This window comes from Acinonyx jubatus, chromosome B4 (genome assembly GCF_027475565.1).
Source record: "Acinonyx jubatus isolate Ajub_Pintada_27869175 chromosome B4, VMU_Ajub_asm_v1.0, whole genome shotgun sequence".
Taxonomy (NCBI): Eukaryota; Metazoa; Chordata; class Mammalia; order Carnivora; family Felidae; genus Acinonyx; species Acinonyx jubatus.
Window position 1 is genome coordinate 44,995,297 of NC_069387.1, and position 22,359 is coordinate 45,017,655.

Below are 22,359 nucleotides of genomic sequence, written 5' to 3' on the forward strand. Positions count from 1 at the left end.
AATTATTTCAAAAAAGTAATGACTTCCAAATATGATGAAAAATACCAATCCACAGATCCAAGCATCTCCATGTATCTTAAACAAGACAGATACAATTGGAAGGCAAAATAAAGATATGTTTAGATAAACATGAGCTGAAAGAATTTATCATCAACAGAAAGGCACAATAAAAAATGTGAAAGGGAGTTTTCCAGGCCAAAGGGAAATGATACCAGATAGAAATCTAGATCTAAAAAACACAAAGAAGAGTGCCAAAAATGGTAACTATATGGGGCAGAAATAAAACACTTTTTTTTTCTTCATTTTTTGATTTTTTTTAAATACATTGACTGTTAGGGCACCTGGGTGGCTCACTCGGTTATGCAACTGACTCTTGATTTTGGCTCAGGTCATGATCTCACAGGTTCATGAGTTCGAACCCTGCACTGGGCTCCCTGCCTGGGATTCTCTCTCTCTCGGCCCCTTGCCCACTCCCTCGTGCTCACACATGCACGCGCTCTCTCTCTAAATAAATAAATAAACTTTAAAAAAATAAAATAAAATAAAATACATTGACTGTTTAAAGCAAAAATAGTGACAATGTGTTCCTGGGTCTGTAATATATGCAGAATCAAAATTTATACTAACATTATCACAGAGGACAGGAGAGAGGCGAGTGGAAGCATGTTGTTTGTTGTAAGACCCTTATATTTCACATGGAGTCTTATCATATTAATTCAAGTCAGACTGTGATAAGCTAAAGATGCACATGGTCCACAACCAGTGGATAAAACAGAGTTGTAACTAAAAGGCCAATACAGGAGACAAAACAGAATACTAACAAATACTCCATTAATCCAAAAGGAGATGACGGGGCCGGGGGGGTGGGGAGGGAGGAGGAAGAAAAGAAGAGATGGCTAAAAATCAAGAACAAATGGCAAGATGGTAGAATTAGACCCAATCTTAAGCTCTGTCATGTCCATAAGATAAAATAATAAAAGTGGAACTCTGTTATCAAGCTGCCCTCACAGGAGATAGGGCGTTTTGGCAGTGGGTTTCAGGATGGAGGGGAGGATGGGAACAATGAAGTGGGAGAGTAAACATGGAGGCTACGAACAGTGTAATAGAATAGGTTCTAAGTGGTCATGTTGCTTCTCACACTGATTTTTCTGGGCACACCCAGCCATGTACCACTCTGACCAGGAAAGCATGGAGCCCAGCCCATGGGTACCATTTCCATGGCTTTATGGAGCCAACCCTGTGAACCTGGCTTGGGATCTACTCCCACGGGAAGGAAAGTGAGCAGTGCTGTCGTGAGACATGTATGGAAGGCAGGAGACAAGCTTCCAAATCTGTCTGCTATGCACACACTTGGTGGGAAGAGTGCCCTGCTGAAGAAAACACAGAGGAAGACTCTGTCCACTGCCAGGACCAGTAAAAGAATGGCAGGAGAGAACAAAGACAGCAGATCTGGGAAGGGAAAGGATAATCAAACACACAAAATAGGAAGCAGGTAACTGTAAAATTACAGTTGACAAGGTTTTGAAACGTGACAAGGTTTTTAGCAGGCAAAAGATCGATTAAAATAGGGCTCTCACAAAACCCGTGTGAACAAACTATTGGTTGTTTAATGCAGTGAAGCCCCCCGCCCCCCGCCCTGGATGGAAACAACAGCATCTCACCTAAATAAGTCATCACAAACACTAGGTGCGGCTAAATAACTAGAGACGTGGCTGAGTCTCTACGTAACACAGGTTAGTTCAGCCCTTTCGGACACCAGACCCTGTGTCAAGCACTGGGGGTGCAAAAAATTCCTAAGACCATGTCCCTGCCTTCAATAAATATCTAGTTCTGATGGAGGAAAGAGGTGTAGAAACAAATCAAAAAGCATGATGGCTTTGGTCCTTGCATCCCTCTGCCACTTACCTGCTGTGTGGCTAGGGACAAAACTTAACCTCAGTTCTCTCATCCATGAAATGGGGATAACAGTAACTACCTGGCAAGATTGTTGTGAAGATTGTTGTGTCTGTGATTTTTAAAAGCACCTAGCACAGGGGCACCTGGGTGGCTTAGTCCGTGGAGCATCTGACTTCAGCTCAGGTCATGATCTCACAGTTTGTGGGTTCAAGCCTCATGTTGGGCTTTGTGCTAACAGGTCAGAGCCTGCAGCCTGCTTAGGATTTCTCTCTGCTCCTCCTCTCTCTCTTTCTCTGTCTCAAATAATAAACATTAAAAAAAATGTTTTTAAAGACTTTGGGGCACGTGAGTGGCTCAGTCAGTTAAGCATCCAACTTCGGATCAGGTCATGATCTCATGGTTCGTGAGTTCAAGCCCCTCATCAGGCTCTGTGCTGACAGCTCGGAGCCTCAAGCCTGCTTCGGATTCTCTGTCTTCCTCTCTCTCTGCACCCCACCCCCCTACCGCCGACACACACATACTCCATTTCTCTCCCAAAAACTAAATAAACATTTAAAAAAAAATTTTTTTTTTAAGATCTAAAGGCACCTAGCACACTGCCTGGCTTACAGTAACTCAGAGACTCTCAACTTGAAAGCAGGATACCTATTAGAATCCGGTGACAAGTACAGGTGTTTCTGACCACACCCTGACTCTTTCCTCTTCAGTATCCTGATCCCCCAGGAGAATGTGACGCCCTATTCTAAACCCATGTGAATGGTGCATAGGCAGGATAAAGTCGGAGATCAGTGTGTAAACTGATTGAATTGAATGCAACCCTACAAAGAACCCACTGTTTGCCAAGCTCGTGAAAAACTATGATGGGGCGCCTGGGTGGCTCAGTGTGTTAAGCATCTGACTCTTGATTTCAGCTCAGGTCATGATCTCACAGTTTGTGAGTTTGAGCCCCACATCAGGCTTTATGCCGGCAACGCGCAGAGCCTGCTTAGGATTCTGTCTCCCTCTCTCTCTGCCCCTCCCCCGCTTGCGCACGCTCTCTCTCTCTCTCTCTCTCAAATAAATAAATAAATACTTTAAAAAAACTGTGATAGAGGTATGTATAAAATGGTAAGAGAGTACAAAGAGAAGGCACTCGGCCTGGGAGTCAGGGAAGACCCCTAGGCCATGGGTGTTAGCCAGGCAAACTAGGATGGGAGGAGCATCTCAGGGGAGCTGAAACATGTGAACTTGCAATAGCACGATGTGTGCTGGGAACGAACAGGCCACCTGTTAAACTGTCAGCAAACTGTATGTCTGGAGAGGTAGACAAGGGCAAGTTCATGCAAGAATGCCACGGAACTCGCTAAATCCTGTAGATCGTGAGTGCCACGGAGGGTGTAAAAGGGATGCCCAGGTTCCCCCTGCTCCAGGTGGTCTCTCGGAAAGTGGTTCCCAGGCTGAATCTAATGAGCACAAAACTAGCCTGAGAGCCTGACTTCAAGAGCAATTCCTCAAGGGCAGGGTCACGGCTCATTTCACTCTGCTTCCCAGGCACCCACTGGAATTTCAGCCACAGTAGGCACTCGGTTTGCTGAACAGAATCGAAAGAAATAAACTACCTTATCCAGACCTCTTGCATTTCAAACCTTATCTCCAACGAGGGGATTCATTGAACCACAGTTTTATGAAGCGCCCTGAGCAGTACACCACCGAATGAGGGGGAAAGATATGAAAGTAAATAATTACAATACAGTGAAATAGAAGTTGTCATTCAAGGGCGTGCAACATACTTTAGGAGATAGAAAAAGCAGCAATGCCTGTCAGGGGAAACCAAGAAAGTCTCCACCATGAAAGAAATATTTGAACTGGGTTTTGAAGGAAACCTGGGAGTTCAGTAGTCAGAGACATGTAAGACTGTTCCCGCCTGAAGATGGGCAGAGGCAGGAAGGTGTGAGAGAGAGCTAGAAGTTTCCAGGACGGATGACTGGTTCTTCCACTCACTAGGGATTAGATATTAGCATGTAACGAGAGGAGAGCCTAGAACAGTGGTTTTTTTGTTTTTGTTTTTGTGTTTTAACCTGGGCTGCACATCAAAACACCCAGAGAGCTTTCAAACTGTCCGATGCCCCAAAGCACCCTCCAAACCAATTAAATCAAGATCTGTGGGACTGGGGGCCAGTCATCAGGAATTTTTTTCAAACGCCCAAGTGATTCCAAGGTGCTGCCAGCTTCTGAACCACTAGTCTAGAAAGAAAAGATAAAGATTTGCAGCATCCCAAGAGGTCGGGCCTTCTTGGTGGCTCTGCGATTCTGGCACACATTTCCCCCACCCCCACCCCGGAAAAAGACGAGGCAAACAACAGCTGTGGGCTTCTTCCTGCTGCTCCTTTTCCCCCACCAGCTCTTTGCCCTGAAAAAGCACCTCTACAAGGTGCTTTGGTCCCCAGTCCAGTAGCATCAGCCTCACAGGGGAACTTGGTAAAAATGCAAATTTTCTGACTGTACCCCAGACCTACTAAACCAGAAAGGAAGCCCAGCAGTCTGTCTTAACAAGCCCCCTAGGTGATTATGATGCATGCTAAGGTATGAGAACCACCGTTCTGGAACAATGATTCCTCCAAAGCAGCATCCAAGCAGCGTCCAGGTACAGCTCTGCTGGTGTGGAGGGAGGGGGTGGGGCACGATGCTGGTGGGGATTGGGATGGGGGGGAGGTGAGGGGCACACTGCCGGTGTAGAACCTGGAGGAATCATTGCTTACTCAGCAGAGAGGCCAGGAGCTGACCTGGGTGCCATCACATTGGTCTGGAATCAAAGGTGCCAGAGGCAGATAGCCCAGGTTGCTTCCTGTGGGACCAGGAAGAGCTTTAGGGTAGTAGGCACGGGTTTTATTTTCTCCTTTAATACAAAGCAGTCCTTTGAGAGCAAACTTTCAAGATACTTTAAATCAGGACTAGCAGGAAAATCCATGATGTCAGTGGGCATGGATATACTACTTGCATTTTTCCTTTGGAGGAAAGGGGTAGGTTAAGGTGCTAGAGTTGGGGAGGGGTAGGATGGAAGAAAGGACATGTTGGCTCATGCTCCAACCATCCCTTCCTCCCAGGCCCCAACCGGTTGAAAATTCACAATTCTTGGGAGGAAAACAAAATAAAGGAAGCAACAAAGGAAATGAGTTTCCCCGTATAGAAATGGAAATTGCCTTTCCCCTAAGGTCAGATGGCCAGACATAAAGGAGTCCACCCAAGTGTTAGCCTCTGCTAGAGCCCGAATCCTGGGTTGATTTGCCCCCACAGAGTAACTCCAGCCTTTCTTGCTGCTGGAGCCAGTCACTTCCTGAGTCCCCACTCACTTGAGTCAGCAAGCTCCTTATTGACTCAGTGAACCCAGAGAACACAAGGGGATTCTCTGCCACACAATTAAAGACGGCAAGTGCTTTGGGACTTTGAACCGCCTGTTCCAAGCTGAAGTATTGGACCTACCCATATTTTTTGTAGGTGTTTTTTTTTTTCCTGCTTCAGTAAATCAGGAAAAATTCCCCAGAATTAGAAAAATGGTTGGATTTGACGAGCGTGTGTGTGGCGCCACCTTGTGATCACAGCTTACCTAAGCAGTTTTCTTCCTGGTTCTCTTGCTTATCAAAGGCTCTGGCTTCCAGACAGGTACATACTCAGTTCTCATGCCTGGTCTACTTTCTCGTGGGAATTTCAGCCACGTTGATTTGCCTTGGCTGAAAACCTGGTTTTTTCACAGGCACAAAAACAATAGAAGCAAGCAGTAGAATTTTCTCTTTCTCTTAAGTAACCAAGCATTTTAAATCTTCAAAGATACAAATTTCTCTAATCGACAAAAGGAAACAAGAGAGAAATTTCTGATTGTGCCTGTAAATCAGGACACATTGCCAGGAATACTTTCTTCCTTCCCGTGATTCTTGGGGGTCCAAGCACATAGAAGAATTCAGGTACCCTTGACACTGTAATATCCTGGGTTTCAAGTTTCCGAAGCAAATTTTTTTAATTGAGGTATAATTTACACATAACATTATATTAGCTTCAGGTGTACAACATAAAGATTTAATATTCGTCTACGTTACAAAATTATCACTACAGTAAGTCCGGTTGGCATCTGTCACCATACATAGGGCCGTGGGAAGATAAGATGGTCTTGGAGACCTTCTATTAGTAGTGAAACATGCTGTCAACTAGGCATCAGGAGAAATCAGTTCTAGCCTTGGCCCTGCTGTTAACCCACTGTGTGAACTTGAGCAAGTTATATAATCTTTGTGGACCCTACTCCCCCAGAATGACTACCCTCTTCACTATTTTCACTATAAATCCCATGAATTTTAAAGATATTGCCTTCTAGAGGCATCTCAGTGGCTCAGTCGGTTAAGAGTCCAACTTCAGCTTAAGTCATGATCTCATGGTTTGTGAATTCGAGCCCTGCATCGGGCTCTGTGCTGACAGCTCAGAGCCTGGAGCCTGCTTTGGATTCTGTGTCTCCCTCTCACGCTGTCCCTCCCTCACTCACACACTGTCTCTCTGTCAAAAATAAATAAACATCAAAAACAAAAGATATTGCCTTCCAAATGGCATCCCTAAAAATTTAACTAATAATTTTTCTACCTTTAGTTATCAGATGTATAAACACCCCCCAGAGCTTCTGATCATCATGAAGCAACCAGAGTTACCACAATGAGTTTACATCTTAGACAAAAGCAAAAACACTTGATAGCTCCTTTTCCCAACACCCAGGCCATGTATGATTTCTGGGATGCTTTTGATTATTGAAGGTAATAATCAGACCCTAGTTACAACTTCCCCAGGGCTGAGGAATCCCAGGCTGGGAACCAACAGACTGGATAATCTTCATCATCTTGGTAATTAGAGTTCTTATGAACTAAGACAAGGGAAGAATGGAAGGCAATAGTGTGTGTGTACAGGTAGAATCTCGATTCAAGAAATGTCATTAAAGAGAATTAATATTTAAGAAATGTCAGCTCTATGCCAGGAGTTTCAGATACAGATTCCCATTAGTCCCACAATAATCTCTAAAGTAGCCATGCAGAGGAGGAAAAAGGCAACAAAGAAATTAAGAAAATTGCATGCACCGTGCAACTGGGATCAGAACCAGGTCTGTATGATTTTAATGTGCATAGTTTTTCAAAATTACCAAATTCTAAAACAAAACATGCCAATTTCCAGGCATGAACCAATCAACCAAATTTAAACTACTTTATTGAACAGATACCAGATACTACATCTCCACAGGTTCCCAACTTCTTAAAATATAACATTTTTGGTTTAATGTTTATTGCCAAACCTTTAGAATATCTATGCAATGTTAACTCTTTTTACTATACGCTCTTTTATCGTAGTAAAGCCAATTTCCTGACCTCTGGTCCGTTTATCTGAAAGCAAACTGTGAAGTACTTCCAATCTACATCCTGGTGATTTTTAGTGACTTGGGCCAATGTGTTGTTTCGAGATATGAAAGCTTAGTTCTGGGATACTTTCTTCTGTTATTCCAGTGATAGTTTTTTCCCACTCATTATCTCTGTCTTCTCTTTCCAAAACTCCTTAGAGTTGAATATTGGACCAGTTGAACAGATATTCTAGTGGGTTTTTTAATGTTTATTTATTTACTTTGAGAGAGAGAGGGAGAGAAAGAGAGAGAGAGAGAAAGAGAGAGAGAGAGAGAATGAGGGGGGAGGGGCAGAGAGAGAGGGAGAGAGAGAATCCCAAGGAGCTCCACGCTGAGCATGGCTTGATGGACACAGGGCTGCATCTCACAAATGTGAGATCAGCACCTGAGCCAACATCAAGAGGTGGATGCTCAAACCGAGGGAGCCACCCAGGCACCCCAACGCTCTAGTTTTTCAACTTTTCTTTCTGCATTTGGGAATAGGATTCAGCTACGAGTAAAAGAATATCCAACCAAAGAGCTTAAACACATTAGGGTTTGGTTTTTTCCTCACACGGGAAGTCAAGAGGTAGTTAGACTGGTATTATTTCAGAGGCTTACGAATGTCAGGGCAAAGAGCTCCTGGACTCTCTTGGTCTCTCTCCCATGGCCCAAGATAACTGCTGTAGTTCCAGCCATCACATCTACATTCAAGGCGGGAATGAAAAGGATGGGGAAAGAAGTAGAAAGGGTGGCATTTGTATCAGGAAAACAAAGCCTTTCTAGAAATCTCCTGCAGATTTCAACTTGACCGGAAATGTGTCAAAAGACAAATCCAACTACAGGAAAGTCTAGGAATGGAAGAGACACAAGAGAAAAATGGATTGCCAAAGAGGAATGAGTCAACCTAGTGTCCTCTTTTCTGGGGTTTTTTTATTACTTTATGTAAGAATTCCTCAGTTTCATTTCCCAAACTCTGTTGAATTTTTTTATTTCTATTCTAATCTTTTTAATTTCTTTTTTTTTAAAGAAAGATTTTATTTTTAAGAAATCTCTACACCCACCGTGGGGCTTGAACTCACAGCCCCGAGAGCAAGAGTCACACATTCCACTGACTGAGCCAGCCAGTGGAATTAATTTAATTAAAATTAAAGAATTTTAATTTCTAAGAGCTCTTTCTTGTTTTCTCATATTTCCCTGTTTTTGTTTGTTTGTTTTAATGGCATCCATTCTTACTTAATCGCTGCAATATCTTCTCATCTCTCTAAAGATAATTGTAATTTTTTTTCAATTTTTTGCCCTTACATATTCTTTTTCTTCTAATTGATAGTTTTCCCACACACACTCTTTGATCTCTTATTTTGGTGGTGCCTTTCAAGAGTCTGATGATCCTTGGCTTAAAAATGAGACACCACGAAGTTGTTTGGAAAGGCTGTGTGGTTGGATCAGAATTGTCACCTTGTGGCCAGCAGAATATCATTCTGATCTGGTGTTAAGTCACTCTGTTGTTAGGAGATACATACCTTCCTCCCAGCTGTCACTATGTGTGAGTATTTTCTCTGGGGCCATTGAATTTTTCCACTGACTTTTCACTCTGATCTTCTCCAACATGATGGAGTTGGCGAACTGGGTCGAGTAGTACACCTGTCACCATAGAGGGAGTGGGGAGGATGATGGGGACTCAACAACTAGCATGTCCCAGAGCCAAAGATACTGTCAGTGTCTTCAGAGAAGGAACTCCCTGTTCTACAGGGATTAGAGACAGGTTGTCCCATAACGGTTCAGAGGTATAATAAGTCCTTAGGGAAACTTTCAAACCATCTCCCTCTTCTCAGCCCCATTGCTCACCCCAGTTCCTTCCACTTGTCCTAGTGTCTCCAATTCTAGAGCCCTTCAAGGAGGTCTAGGGAACAATCTCTTGATGCTCATCAATCTTCCTTTCCATAGGCACACTCGGGTTTCAGCCACTTCTATCTGCTAAGTCAGTTACCATCCTTCAAAACACTTTTCATCTCCCAGGTGTGACCACATCTCTTCTCTACTCCTGTCTCCCCTCCAATTCTCCTTTTCCTTATGGGTTTATGCCATTTTATTTTTTCACTATAATTCTGGATGGAGAGGGAAGGGTGGGAAGGGAGCTCAGATAGAAGTATGTGTTTTAAAGTCTAATTATATATTTTTCAGCTCCTCTAATCTCATAATACATTTCCCCCCAAACCCTCATAACTATTTTATGAAGAATGTGGCACCTGTCTCCAGTATGAATATCCTTAGCAAGTTTATAAACATATGCTAAATTTAGAAGTTTGATAAACACTATTCTGAAAACCCACATTTGGTTGGTAGTCCCTGTGGATTCGCCAAAGTAAATACAAGGAGGAAGAAGACAAAACAAACCTGGGTGTGTTTTTGTTCTATAAGTCACAGATAGATAGGGTTTGAGAAGTAAATTCAGCTCTTCCAATGTTATAAGATCTGGGGGGTCAGGATAAAGTGAGCTAGGCTTGTGCATTAAAGAAGTGGTTGGACACTTGCAAAAAAACTGTGATTGCTAGGGGCAACCAAATTGTGAAATTGTATAAACAACCTCAAGATAATTGTATGAAAGAAAATGCATTTTCAAAAGCTAAGAGACCTCGAAGAAACAAAGATCTAGCCTAACCATAGGGAAAAAATTAATGCACTTAGGGATTATCTCCTAAGAATGGTTTGTGAAGTAAACCTTTTGATCTAATAAATCTAATTCTAGGGATTTGTTCTACAGATACCATTGCCCAGGTGTTCAATTATATACATTCAAGGTTTGTTTTGTTTTGTTTTGCTTTGCTTTGTTCTGGAGAATTTTTAACAACACCACAGAGTGGAAACATCCTGTACATTCTTCAGTAAGGTCCACCAGACCAGTGGATCCAGTGGCCACAGGAAAGATAACCTGAGCTACAAGCATAAACAAAAGACACCAGCAAGGTCATTGGCGCAGCAGGGAGCAAGGACACATTGGCCTGTGCAGAACCCATTAGCAGTGACGTTGCAAGCTGCTGATGCTCTCAATCTCTCCAGATCTCTGCCTGGCATTTGGGAGCAAGGTGGGCCTCCTTAAACTGAACAGATCTCTGGTACAGAACATGGGAGGAGCCTGGACTTCCTTCTCCACCTGGGAGTAAAGAGGAGCCTCTCCTTTCCCTGCCAGGATGTATCAGAAGAGGCCCAGTGGAGAGTTATGATTTTCACCATCACCCAGAGCTGATAAAATCACGTCCACTACAGTGTCAGTGGAGAGTACGTAGGACCTCCAGGATCTGTGGACAATGGCAAAAGATCTAATACCCATGTCATCAGAGTCCCAGAAGGAGAGAAGAAAGAAGACAGAGATAAAACGAGGTATTATCACAGAAATAATGGTTGAAAGCTTCCTAAATTTGCCAGACACATAAACCAAATTTGCCAAGAGACATTTGAGCAAACCACCAACCAGACAAACCCAAAGAAATGCGCCCCAAGACACGTCACAGCCAAACTCCTGAAAGCTGAAAATATGGGGAAAAATCTTGAAACCAGCCAGAGAAAAACAGAGGCAAAACAATCAGAAGGGCAGATTTCTCACCAGGAACCATGGGTGCCAAAAGGACTTGGCAAAATATTTTTCCAGTGGTGGAAGAATAGAACTGTCAATCCAGAAATCTATGTACAGAAACGATATCCTTCCGGAATTAAGGAGAAATCAAGATATTCTCAGATGAAGGAAAACTAAGAAAATGTGTTACTGGTAGAACTGTCCTAAAAGAATGTTGGATGTTCTCCAAACAGAAAGGAAATAAGAGAAGGAAACTTGGAACATCAAGAAGCAGAGAAGAGAGTACACAGTAAGCAAAAACATGTACAAATACAGTAAGCTTTCCTTCTCCTTTTGAGTTTTCATAATTATGTTTGATGGCTGAAGCAAAATTTATAACACTGATGTAGTTCTTAATGTACACAGAGGAAATATTTAAGACAATTACAAAAAAGGAAGGTAACTACATGTGAAGGGAGGAAAGGTTTCTATACTTCACTCAAACTGGTAAAATGATGCCAGTTGACTCTAATAAGTTATGCATATATAGTATAACACCTGCAGCAACCACTAAAAATGCTATACATTCAAAAACACCACTAATAAATCAAAATGGAAAAATGTTTAACTAAGCCAAAAGAAGGCAGAAAAAAGTAAGCAGAGAAACAAAAAGCAGAGAACAAGTGGAAAACAAAAAACAAAATACGTTAAGCCATAACATGTCAATAATTACATTAAATACAACTGGTTTAAAGACACCAATTAAAAGACAGAAGTTGCAGATTGGATTTTAAAATATGACCTGCTCGGGGCGCCTGCGTGGCTCAGTCAGTTAAGCGGCCGACTTCGGCTCAGGTCATGATCTCGTGGTCCATGAGTTCAAGGCCCGCGTCGGGCTCTGTGCTGACAGCTCAGAGCCTGGAGCCTGTTTCAGATTCTGTGTCTCCCTCTCTCTGACCCTCCCCTGTTCATGCTCTGTCTCTCTCTGTCTCAAAAATAAATAAACGTTAAAAATAAATAAATAAAATAAAATATGACCTGCTCAACTGTATTTGCTGTCTACAACAAATCTATTTTGAATAATGATATAGGCAGAGTGAAAGTAAAAGGATGGGGGAAATATATGTCACTGAAGCATTAATAAAAAGAAAGCAAGAGTGGCTATATTAATATCAGATAAAGCAGACTTCAGTGAAGAGAAAATTACCAGAGACAGAAAGGTACTTTATACAATGATAAAAGAGTTCATCCACTAAGAAGTCATAGTAATTCTGTGTATGTATGAAGCAACAGAGACACAAAATATGTGAAGAAAAAACTGATAAGAAATAGACAAGTCCACAATTGAGGTTGGAGATGCCAACATCTCTAAATAATTGATATAACAACTAAAGCAAATATGAACAAGAGTGCAGAAGAACTCTCGCATACCCTTAGCCAATAGGTCCTAATTGACATTTCTAGAACACCTGTCCCAACAACAGAATATACATTCTAATACACATTGAACACATACCAAATGCACTATATATTGGACCATAAAACAAACTTCAACAAATTCAAAGGAACTGAAAAAAAAATGGAACAAAGCTAAAAAATTAGTAACAGAAAGATATTAGGAAAATAGCTAAATACTTGGAAACTAAACAACACACTTCCAAATAATTTGTGGATCAAAGACATCTCAAGGGAAATCAAAAAGTACATTTAACTGGGTAAAAATGAAAATGTAACATATTAAAATTTGCGAGACACAGTAAAGCAATGCTAAAAAAAATGTATAGCACTAAACGCATACATTAGAAAACAGGAAAAGTCTCAAATCAATAATCTAAGCTCCCACCTCAAGGACCTAGAAAAAAAGAAAAAAGAAAACATAAAGCAAGCAGAAGGAAGGAAATACAAAAATAAGGGCAAAAATCGGGAGGAGCCGAGATGGCAGAACAGCATGGAAGTTTTCTGCGTGTCTCGTGTCCATGAAATATAGCCAGACCAACACTAAACCATCCTACACACCTAGAAAACTGATTGGAGGATTAACACAACAATCTGCACAACCCGAACCACAGAATTCAGCAGGTACTGGCGCAGAGAGGTGAACTTGGGGAGCGAGAAGCCGTGGGAAGGGAGGTGTTTTGCGGGTGGAGAGAGGATGGAGGCAGGGCGGGGCCGGGGGGGGGGGGTAAGAATACAAGAAAAGCACCCCTCCCCAAAAGCAGCTGGAGAGAAAGTGGAAAATTGGAAACAGCCGTAGGGACTAAACTAAAAGGGGAGAAAGGGGAAAGGAGACGGTTTAAATTCCATTAAGACTGTAAACAAGGGGAGCGCAAAGCCTGCAACTCCGCAGCTCCATACCTGGCGATGCTCTGGTGGGAAGGGCGAATCCCCAGGAACAGAGTGGGGTCCGGGAGGTTCTCAGGCCACACGGGGAAAAGCGGTTCCACTGCTGGAAGGACTTTTGGTAGAGACTGTTGAAGCCACCTGGTCCCAGCAGACCCCGGAAGGCGGCCACATTCACTGGTACTGGGGCAAGGTCGTTGAGGGTGAAGCCTGGTGCCAGATGTGTGTTGTGATTCTCCATAATCCGTGAAAAGCTGCTGCTACACTATCTCGCGAACTTTTTCTGGGGCAGGCTGGCACCTGGCTGCAGTCTCGGGGCACCGGCAGCAGCACGGTCCAGCAAGCGTTCCTGGGTGCAGCCGACATTCGGCCATTGCTCGGTGAGACCCTCCCGCAGAGGGGCAGAACGGGTCAAAGCGACAGTCCTTCAGAAGCAAGGGGCCGGGGAAAACAGTTGCATCTGAGACAAAACTCAGGAGAAAGGTACTGCCTGGGGCTTTGTCACGCACAGTGAAGAAGCGGGGAGCGGACAAAAGCTGAAGACAGAGGATGGGTGCGCGACTGCTGATCAGAGAGAACAGAGTTCCCATACTAGAGACTGACGCCATTTTCACCGCTCCTGCACATGCGCATACGCACCTACGCACTCTGCAACGATCCACCCCAGTAGGCTAGCAGCGCCATCTAGTGGAGAACGGAGCCGTTACACTAAGCCCCGCCCAACTGGGCCAACCTCGCCCTTCAAAAACACAAGTCTCACAGCCTGCTTAGTTTATGGACTATAAAGCACTCCATAGTCTGACTTCTAGGGGAAAATGAAGTAATTCCAGTCGTATTTCAATCTGTTAGCAGGTCTATCTATTCAATTTTCTTTCTTTTTTTTCTCTTTTTCACTTCTTTTCTTTTTCTTGAATACAGAAAGAGAAAAAATCCATTTTTATTTTCAATTTTTATTAAAAATATTTTTCTTTAGTTTTTTTCTACTATATTTTTTACTTTTGTGTAAATGTTTTCAAATCCTATTTTACTCCCATCACCTCCTTTTAGTCTACTTCAGTGTATTAATTTTTTCAAATTCTCAAATGATTTCCTTTTTCCCCCCTCTTTTTCTCTAATCTGTCAAGCCACTTTCAACACCCAGACCAAAACACACCTAGGATCTAGCATTATTTATTCGGTGTGTGTATGTGTGTGTGTGTGTGTAATTTTTTGATTTTAATTTTTTTTAATTTTAATTTTTCTACCTCATTAATTCCTTTCCTCCCTTCAAAATGACAAAATGAAGGAATTCACCCCAAAAGAAAGAGCACGAAGAAACAACAGCCAGGGACTTAACCAACACAGATACAAGCAAGATGTCTGAACCAGAATTTAGAATCACAATAATAAGAATACTAGGTGGAGTCGAAAATAGATTAGAATCCCTTTCTGCAGAGATGAAAGAAGTAAAAACTAGTCAAAATGAAATTTAAAATGCTATAACTGAGCTTCCATCACGGATGGATGCGGTGGTGGCAAGGATGGATGAGGCAGAACAGAGAATCAGTGATATAGAGGACAAATTATGGACAATAATGAAGCAAAAAAAAAAAAGGGAGATTAAGGCAAAAGAGCATGATTTAAGAATTACAGAAATCAGTGACTCATTAAAAAGGAACAACATCAGAAACATAGAGGTCCCAGAAGAGGAAGAGAGAAATAGGGGTAGAAGGGTTATGTGAGCAAATCATAACGGAAAACTTTCCTAACCTGGGGAAAGACACAGACCTCAAAATCCAGGAAGCACGGAGGACCCCCATTAGATTCAACAAAAACTGACCATCAACAAGGCATATCATAGTCAGATTCACAAAATACTCAGTCAAGGAGAGACTCATGAAAGCAGCAAGGGAAAAAAAGTCCCTAACCTACAAGGGAAGATGGATCAGGTTTGCAGCAGACCTATCCACAGAAACTTGGCAGGCCAGAAAGGAGTGGCAAGATATATTCAGTGTGCTGAATCAGAAAAATATGCAGCCAAGAATTCTTTATCCAGCAAGGCTGTCACTCAAAATAGAAGGAGAGATAAAAAGTTTCCCAGACAAACAAAAATTAAAGGAGTTTGTGACCACTAAACCAGCCCTGCAAGAAATTTTAAGGGGGACTCTCTGAGGGGAGAAAAGATTATATATATATATTTATATATATAGCAACAAAGATTAGAAAGGACCAGAGAACACCACCAGAAACTTCAACTCTACAACCATCATAATGGCAATAAATTCATATCTTTCACTACTCACTCTAAACGTCAATGGACTCAATGCGCCAATCAAAAGACGTAGGGTAACAGAATGGATAAGAAAACAAGATCCATCTATATGCTTTGATCCATCTATATGCTAAAGAGACCCACTTTAGACCTAAAGACACCTTCAGATTGAAAATAAGGGGATGGAGAACCATCTATCATGCTAATGGTCAACAAAAGAAAGCCAGAGTAGCCATACTTATATCAGACAATCTAGACTTTAAAATAAAGACTGTATCAAGAGAGGCAGAAGGGCATTATATCATAATCCAGGGGTCTATCCACCAAGAAGACCTAACAATTGTAAACATTTATGCGCCAAATGTGAAAGCACCCAAATATATAAATCAATTAATCACAAACATAAAGAAACTCATCAATAGTAATATCATAATAGTAGGAGACTTCAACACCCCACTTACAACAATGGACAGATCATCTAATCAAAAAATCAATAAGGAAACAATGGCTTTGAATGACACACTGGACCAGATGGACTTAACAGATATATTCAGAACATTTCATCCCAAAGCAGCAGAATATACATTCTTCCCCAATGCACATGGAACGTTCTCCAGAATAGACCATATACTGGGACACAAATCAGCCCAAAGTAAGTACAAAAAGATCGAGATCATACCGTGTATATTTTCAGACTACAACGCTATGAAACTCAAAATCAACCACAAGAAAAAATACGGAAAGGTAAATACTTGGAGACTGAAGAACATCCTACTAAAGAATGAATGGGCTAACCAAGAAGTTAAAGAGGAGATTAAAAAGTATCTGGAAGTCAATGAAAATGATAACACCACAACCCAAAACCTCTGGGATGCAGCAAAGGCGGTCATAAGAGGAAAGTATATAGCTAGCCAGGCTTTCCTAAAGAAAGAAGATCTCAGATACACAACCTAACCTTACGCCAAAGAACAGCAAATAAAATCCAAAACCAGAAGAAGACAGGAAACAATAAAGATTAGAGTAGAAATTAATGCTATTGAAACCAAAAAAAACCCCAAAAAAACCCAAAAAACAGTAGAACAGATCAATGAAACCAGAAGCTAGTTCTTTGAAAGAATTAACAAAATTGATAACCCACTAGCCAGTTTGATCAAAAAGAAGAAGGAAGGGACCCAAATAAATAAAATCCAGAATGAAAGAGGATAGATCACAACCAACACACCAGAAATAAAAACAATAATAAGAGAATATTATGAGCAATTATATGCCAATAAAATGGGCAATCTGGAAGAAATGAACAAATTCCTAGAAACATATACACTACCAAAACTGAAACAGGAAGAAATAGAAGATTTGAACAGACCCATAACCAGTAAGGAAATCGAATTAGTAATCAAAAATCTGCCAAAAAAACAAGATTCCAGGGCCAGATGGCTTTCCAGGGGAATTCTACCAAACATTTAAGGAAGAGTTAACACCTATTCTCTTGAAGGAAAACTTCCAAATTCTAAGAAGCCAGCATTACCTTGATTCCAAAACCAGACAGAGACCCCACTAAAAAGGAGAACTATAGACCACTTTCCCTGGTGAACATGGATGCAAAAATCCTCAACAAGGTATTAGCCAACCAGATCCAACAATACATTAAAAAAATTATTCACCATGACCAAGTGGGATTTATACCTGGGATGCAGGGCTGGTTCCATATCCCAAAAACAATTAATGTGATTCCTCACATCAATAAAAGAAAGGACAAGAACCATATGATCGTCTCAATAGATGCAGAGACAACATTTGACAAAATACAACATCCTTTCTTGATAAAAACCTTCAAGAAAGTAGGGATAAAAGGAGCATACCTCGAGATCATAAAAGCCATATATGAATGACCCAACACTAATATCCTCCTCAATGGGGAAAAACTGAGAGCTTTCCCCCTAAGGTCAGGAACAAGACAGGGATGTCCACTCTTGCCACTGTTATTCAATATAGTATTGGAAGTCTTAGCCTCTGCAATCAGACAACACAAAGAAATAAAAGGCATCCAAATTGGCCAGGAGGAGGTCAAACTTTCACTCTTTGCAGATGACATGATACTCTATATGGAAAACCCAAAAGATTCCACCAAAAACATACTAGAATTGATTCATGAATTCACCAAAATTGCAGGATATAAAATCAATGCACAGAAATCAGTTGCATTCCTATACACCAACAATGAAGCAACAGAAAGGGAAATCAAGGAATCGATCCCATTTACAGTTGCACCAAAAACTATAAAATACCTAGGAATAAATCTGACCAAAGAGGTGAAAAATCTAATCACTGAAAACTGTAGAAAGCTTATGAAAGAAATTGAAGAAGACACAAAAAAATGGAAAAAGATTCCATGCTCCTGGATAGGAAGAACAAATATTGCTAAAATGTTGATACTACCCAAAGCAATCTACATATTCAATGCAATCCCTATCAAAATAACACCAGCATTCTTCACAGAGCTAGAAGAAATAATCCTAAAATGTGTATGGAACCAGAAAAGACCTCAAATAGCCAAAGCAATCTTGAAAAGAAAATCAATGCAGGAGGCATCACAATCCCAGACTTCAAGGTATACTACAAAGCTGTAATCATCAAGACAGTATGGTACTGGCACAAGAACAGACACTCAGATCAATGGAACAGAATAGAGAACCCAGAAATAGACCCACAAACATATGGCCAACTGATCTTTGACAAAGCAGGAAAGAATATCCAATGGAATAAATACAGTCTCTTCAGCAAGTGGTGCTGGGAAAACTGGACATCGACATGCCAAAGAATGAACCTGGGCCACTTTCTTACACCAGACACAAAAATAAACTCAAAATGCATGAAAGACCTAAATGTAAGACAGGAAGCCATCAAAATCCTCGAGGAGAAAGCAGGAAAAAACCTCTTTGATCTTGGCCACAGCAACTTCTTACTCAACACGTCTCCAGAGGCAATGGAAACAAAAGCAAAAATGAACTACTGGGACCTCATCAAAATAAAAAGCTTCTGCACAGCAAAGGAAACAATCAGTAAAACTAAAAGGCAACCGACAGAATGGGAGAAGATATTTGCAAATGACATATCAGATAAAGGGGTAGTATCCAAAATCTATAAAGAACTTATCAAATCAACACACAAAAAAACAAATAATCCAGTGAAGAAATGGGCAAAAGACACGAATAGACACTTCTCCAAAGAAGCCATCCATATGGCCAACCTACACATGAAAAAATGCTCCACATCACTCATCATCAGAGAAATACAAATCAAAACCACGATGAGATACCACCTTACACCCGTCAGAATGGCTAACATTAACAACTCAGGCAACAACAGATGTTGGCGAGGATGTGGAGAAAGAGGATATCTTTTGCATTGTTGGTGGGAATACAAGCTGGTGCAGCCACTCTGGAAAACAGTGTGGATGGAGGTTCCTCAAAAAACTAAAAATAGAACTACCCTACGACCCAGCAATTGCACTACTAGGCATATATCCAAGGGATACAGGTGTGCTGTTTCAAAGGGACACATGCACCCCAATATTTATAGCAGCACTATCAACATTAACCAAAGTATGGAAAGAACCCAAATGTCCATTGATGGATGAATGGATAAAGAAGATGTGGTATATATATATATATTACTCAGCAATCAAAAAGAATGAAATCTTGCCATTTGCAACTACGTTGATGGCACTGGAGGGTATATGCTAAGTGAAATTAGTCAGAGAAAGACAAAAATCATATGACTTCACTCATATGAGGACTTTAAGAGACAAAACAGATGAACATAAGGGAAGGGAAACAAAAATAATATAAAAACAGGGAGGGGGACAAAACAGAAGAGACTCATAAATATGGAGAACAAACTGAGGGTTACGGGAGGGGTTGTGGGAGGGGGGATGGGCTAAATGGGTAAGGGGCACTAAGGAATCTACTCCTGAAATCACTGTTGCACTATATGCTAATTTGGATATAAATTTAAAAAAATAAAAAATTAAATTAAAAATAATGATAAGGACAAAAATCAATGAAATTTAAAACAATAGAGAAAATCAAGAGTTGGTTCTTTGAAAAGAAGAATGAAGTTGACTAACTTCTAACAAGACTAACAAAGAAAAAGAGGGAGAAGACACAAATTACCAATATTGGGAATAAAATAGGAGATATCACTATAGCTCCTGTAGACATCAAAAGGATAATAAGATAATTCTACAAACAATTCTACATTCATAAATTTAACAACTTTGATGAAATAGACCAATTCCTAAGCACACACACACACATACACACACACACACCACCACAACTCACTCAAAATGAAATAAGCCATGTGAATAACCACATAACTATAAGGAAGTTGAATTCATAATTTTAAAACTCAAAAGAAAGAAATCTCATGGGGGGTCTGGGTGGTTCAGTTGGTTAGCCGTCTGACTGTGGGTTTTGGCTCAGGTCGTGATCTCACAGTTCATGGGTTCAAACCCCACATCAGGCTCCGTGCTGATGGTGCAGAGCCTGCATGGGGTTCTATCTCTCTCCCTCTCTCTCTTTACCCTCAGCATTCTCTCTCTCAAAATAAATAAATAAACTTAAAAGAAAGAAAGAAATCTCCAGGCCCAGATGGTTTCACTAGACAATTCTACTAAATGTTTGAAGAATTAATGCCAATTCTACACAGTCTCTTCAGAATATAGAAGAGGAAGAAATATTTCCCAATTTGCTTGATTTATACCAAAAACAGACAAAGGCAGAAAACCAGAAAACTACAGACCAATATCCCTCTTGATTATAGATATAAAATCCTTAAAAAATATATATTATCTAATAGAATTTAGCAACACATAAAAAGAATTATACACCATGACCAAATGGGGTTTATTCCAGGGATGGAAGGCCATTTCAATATTCAAAAATTAATCAGTATAATATTAACAAGCTATTGAAGAAAAATTACATGATCGTATAAATTGATGCAGAAAAGACATTGGACAAATTTCAACATCTATGCATGGTAAAAATTTTCAGAAAAATATGAATAGAAGGGAAATTCCTCAATTTGGTAAGAACATCTACCAAAAGCTTTACAGCAACATTATACTTAATGGTGAAAGGCTGAATGCTTCCCCCACCCCAAGATCAGCAATAATACAAAGATATCCACTCTCATCACCCTTATTCAACATGGTGCTGGAAGTGTTAGCCTGTGCAATAAGAAAAAAGAAAACAAAGCAAAAAGAAAAAAAAAATCAAAAACTCCTAGTACTAAGTTCAGCAAAGATGCAAGATATAAGACAAGCATACAAAAACCAATTTTATGTCTGTATACTAGCAGTGGACATGTGGACACCAAAACTAAAAATATAATTTTTATATTTTATAACCATTTTATATTTATAACCATTTGCCAATCACCCCAAAAATAATGAAACACTTAGATGTAAATCTACCAAAACATACCCAGGACTTTTATGCTGAAATGCTGATGAAAGAAATTTTTTAAATCTGAATGGAGAGACATAGTGTGTTCATGGACTAGAAGATTCAATATAGATGAAATATAGATATGTAGATAAAGATAAATGAACATAAGTAGATAGTGATAAGATATAGCTAATATAGATAAAGATAGATAAACATAAATGGAATATAGAATATGGATAAAGATGCACCATGCATGTCAATTTTCCCTAAATCGATTTCCAGATACAATGCATGTCCTATCAAAATCGCGGCAAGATTTTTTTTATAGATATAGGCAGTTATTCTACACCTTAAATGGAATTAGAATATCTAAAAAGAAGAAAAAGAGGTGCCTAGGTGGCTCAGTTGGTTGAGCATCCAACTCTTGATCTCGGCTTTGGTCATGATGCCAGTGTTATGGGATCAAGCCGTGCATCAGGCTCCATGCTGAGTATAGAGCCTACTTAAGATTCTCTCTCTCTGCCCCTCTCCTCCACTTGTACTCTCTCTTTCTAAAAGAAAAAAAAAGAAGAAAAAAGTGGAAGGAATTAATCCATAGTAATCAAGATTGTATGGTATTGGTGGAGTGATAGACCCATAGATCAATAGAACACACTGGAGAAACCAGAAATAGATACACACAAATATGCCAAACTGATTTTTGACAATGTGCAAAAGCAACTCAGTGGAGAAAAGATAGCCTTTTCAGCAAATGGTGCTGGAGTAATTGTACAGCCATGATCAGAAAATGAACCTCAACCTAAATCTCACCCTTTATACAAAAATGAACTCAAAATGGATTGCAGACTTAAATGTAAAATGTAAAACTGTAAAACATTTAGAAAAAGTAGGAGAAAATGTTCGGGATCTAGAACTAGGCAGAGATCTTAGCCTCGGCACCCAAAACATGATCCATAAAAGGTAAAACTAATAAATTGGACTTCATCGAAATTTAAAACATTTGCTCTGTGGAAGACCTTGTGAAGATAACAAGACAAGGTACAGAGTAGGAGAGAAATATGTGAAAACCAGATGAGTATCTAGAATATATTAAGAACTCTCAAAATTCAACAGTAAAAAAAGCAAACAATCCAGTTAGAACACAGACAAAACACACAAAGAGACATTTCACCAGAGCAGATATACAGGTGACAAATAAGCACATGAAAAGATGTTCTTCATTATTAGCCACTTATCTTTCAGAAGTCTGCAAGGTTCAGCTAGTATAGACCAGGTGGCTCTGTTGATCTTGGCTGGCCTATATGTGGGGTTTAGCTGATCAAGGCTGGGTCCCTCTGTGTCAGCTGGGACTCCATTCCATGTATCTCTCAGCCTCATCCGTGAAATACACACTGAAACCACTATAAGAAGTCATGACCTACCTACCAGAATGGCAAGCATAAAAAGTAGCGACAATAAACACCAAATCCTGACAAAGATGCAGAGA

The 22,359-nt window shown here is 40.5% G+C and overlaps 1 long non-coding RNA gene across 2 annotated transcripts in view; it reads right to left on the reverse strand.

The window, feature by feature from the left end:
* Nucleotides 1-22,359, reverse strand: part of LOC113592971 (uncharacterized) — a 40,655-nt gene that overhangs the window by 14,116 nt on the left and 4,180 nt on the right. Inside the window, exons 2-4 of one of the 2 annotated variants that reach the window (XR_008300121.1) lie at nucleotides 8,800-8,920; nucleotides 5,480-5,611; nucleotides 4,250-4,720 (exon numbers count right to left, since the gene is read on the reverse strand). This is a non-coding gene — a long non-coding RNA (uncharacterized LOC113592971). Of the gene's footprint in view, nucleotides 1-4,249; nucleotides 4,721-5,479; nucleotides 5,612-8,799; nucleotides 8,921-22,359 lie in introns of those variants that run through there. The other variant, XR_008300120.1, reaches the window with a different exon arrangement.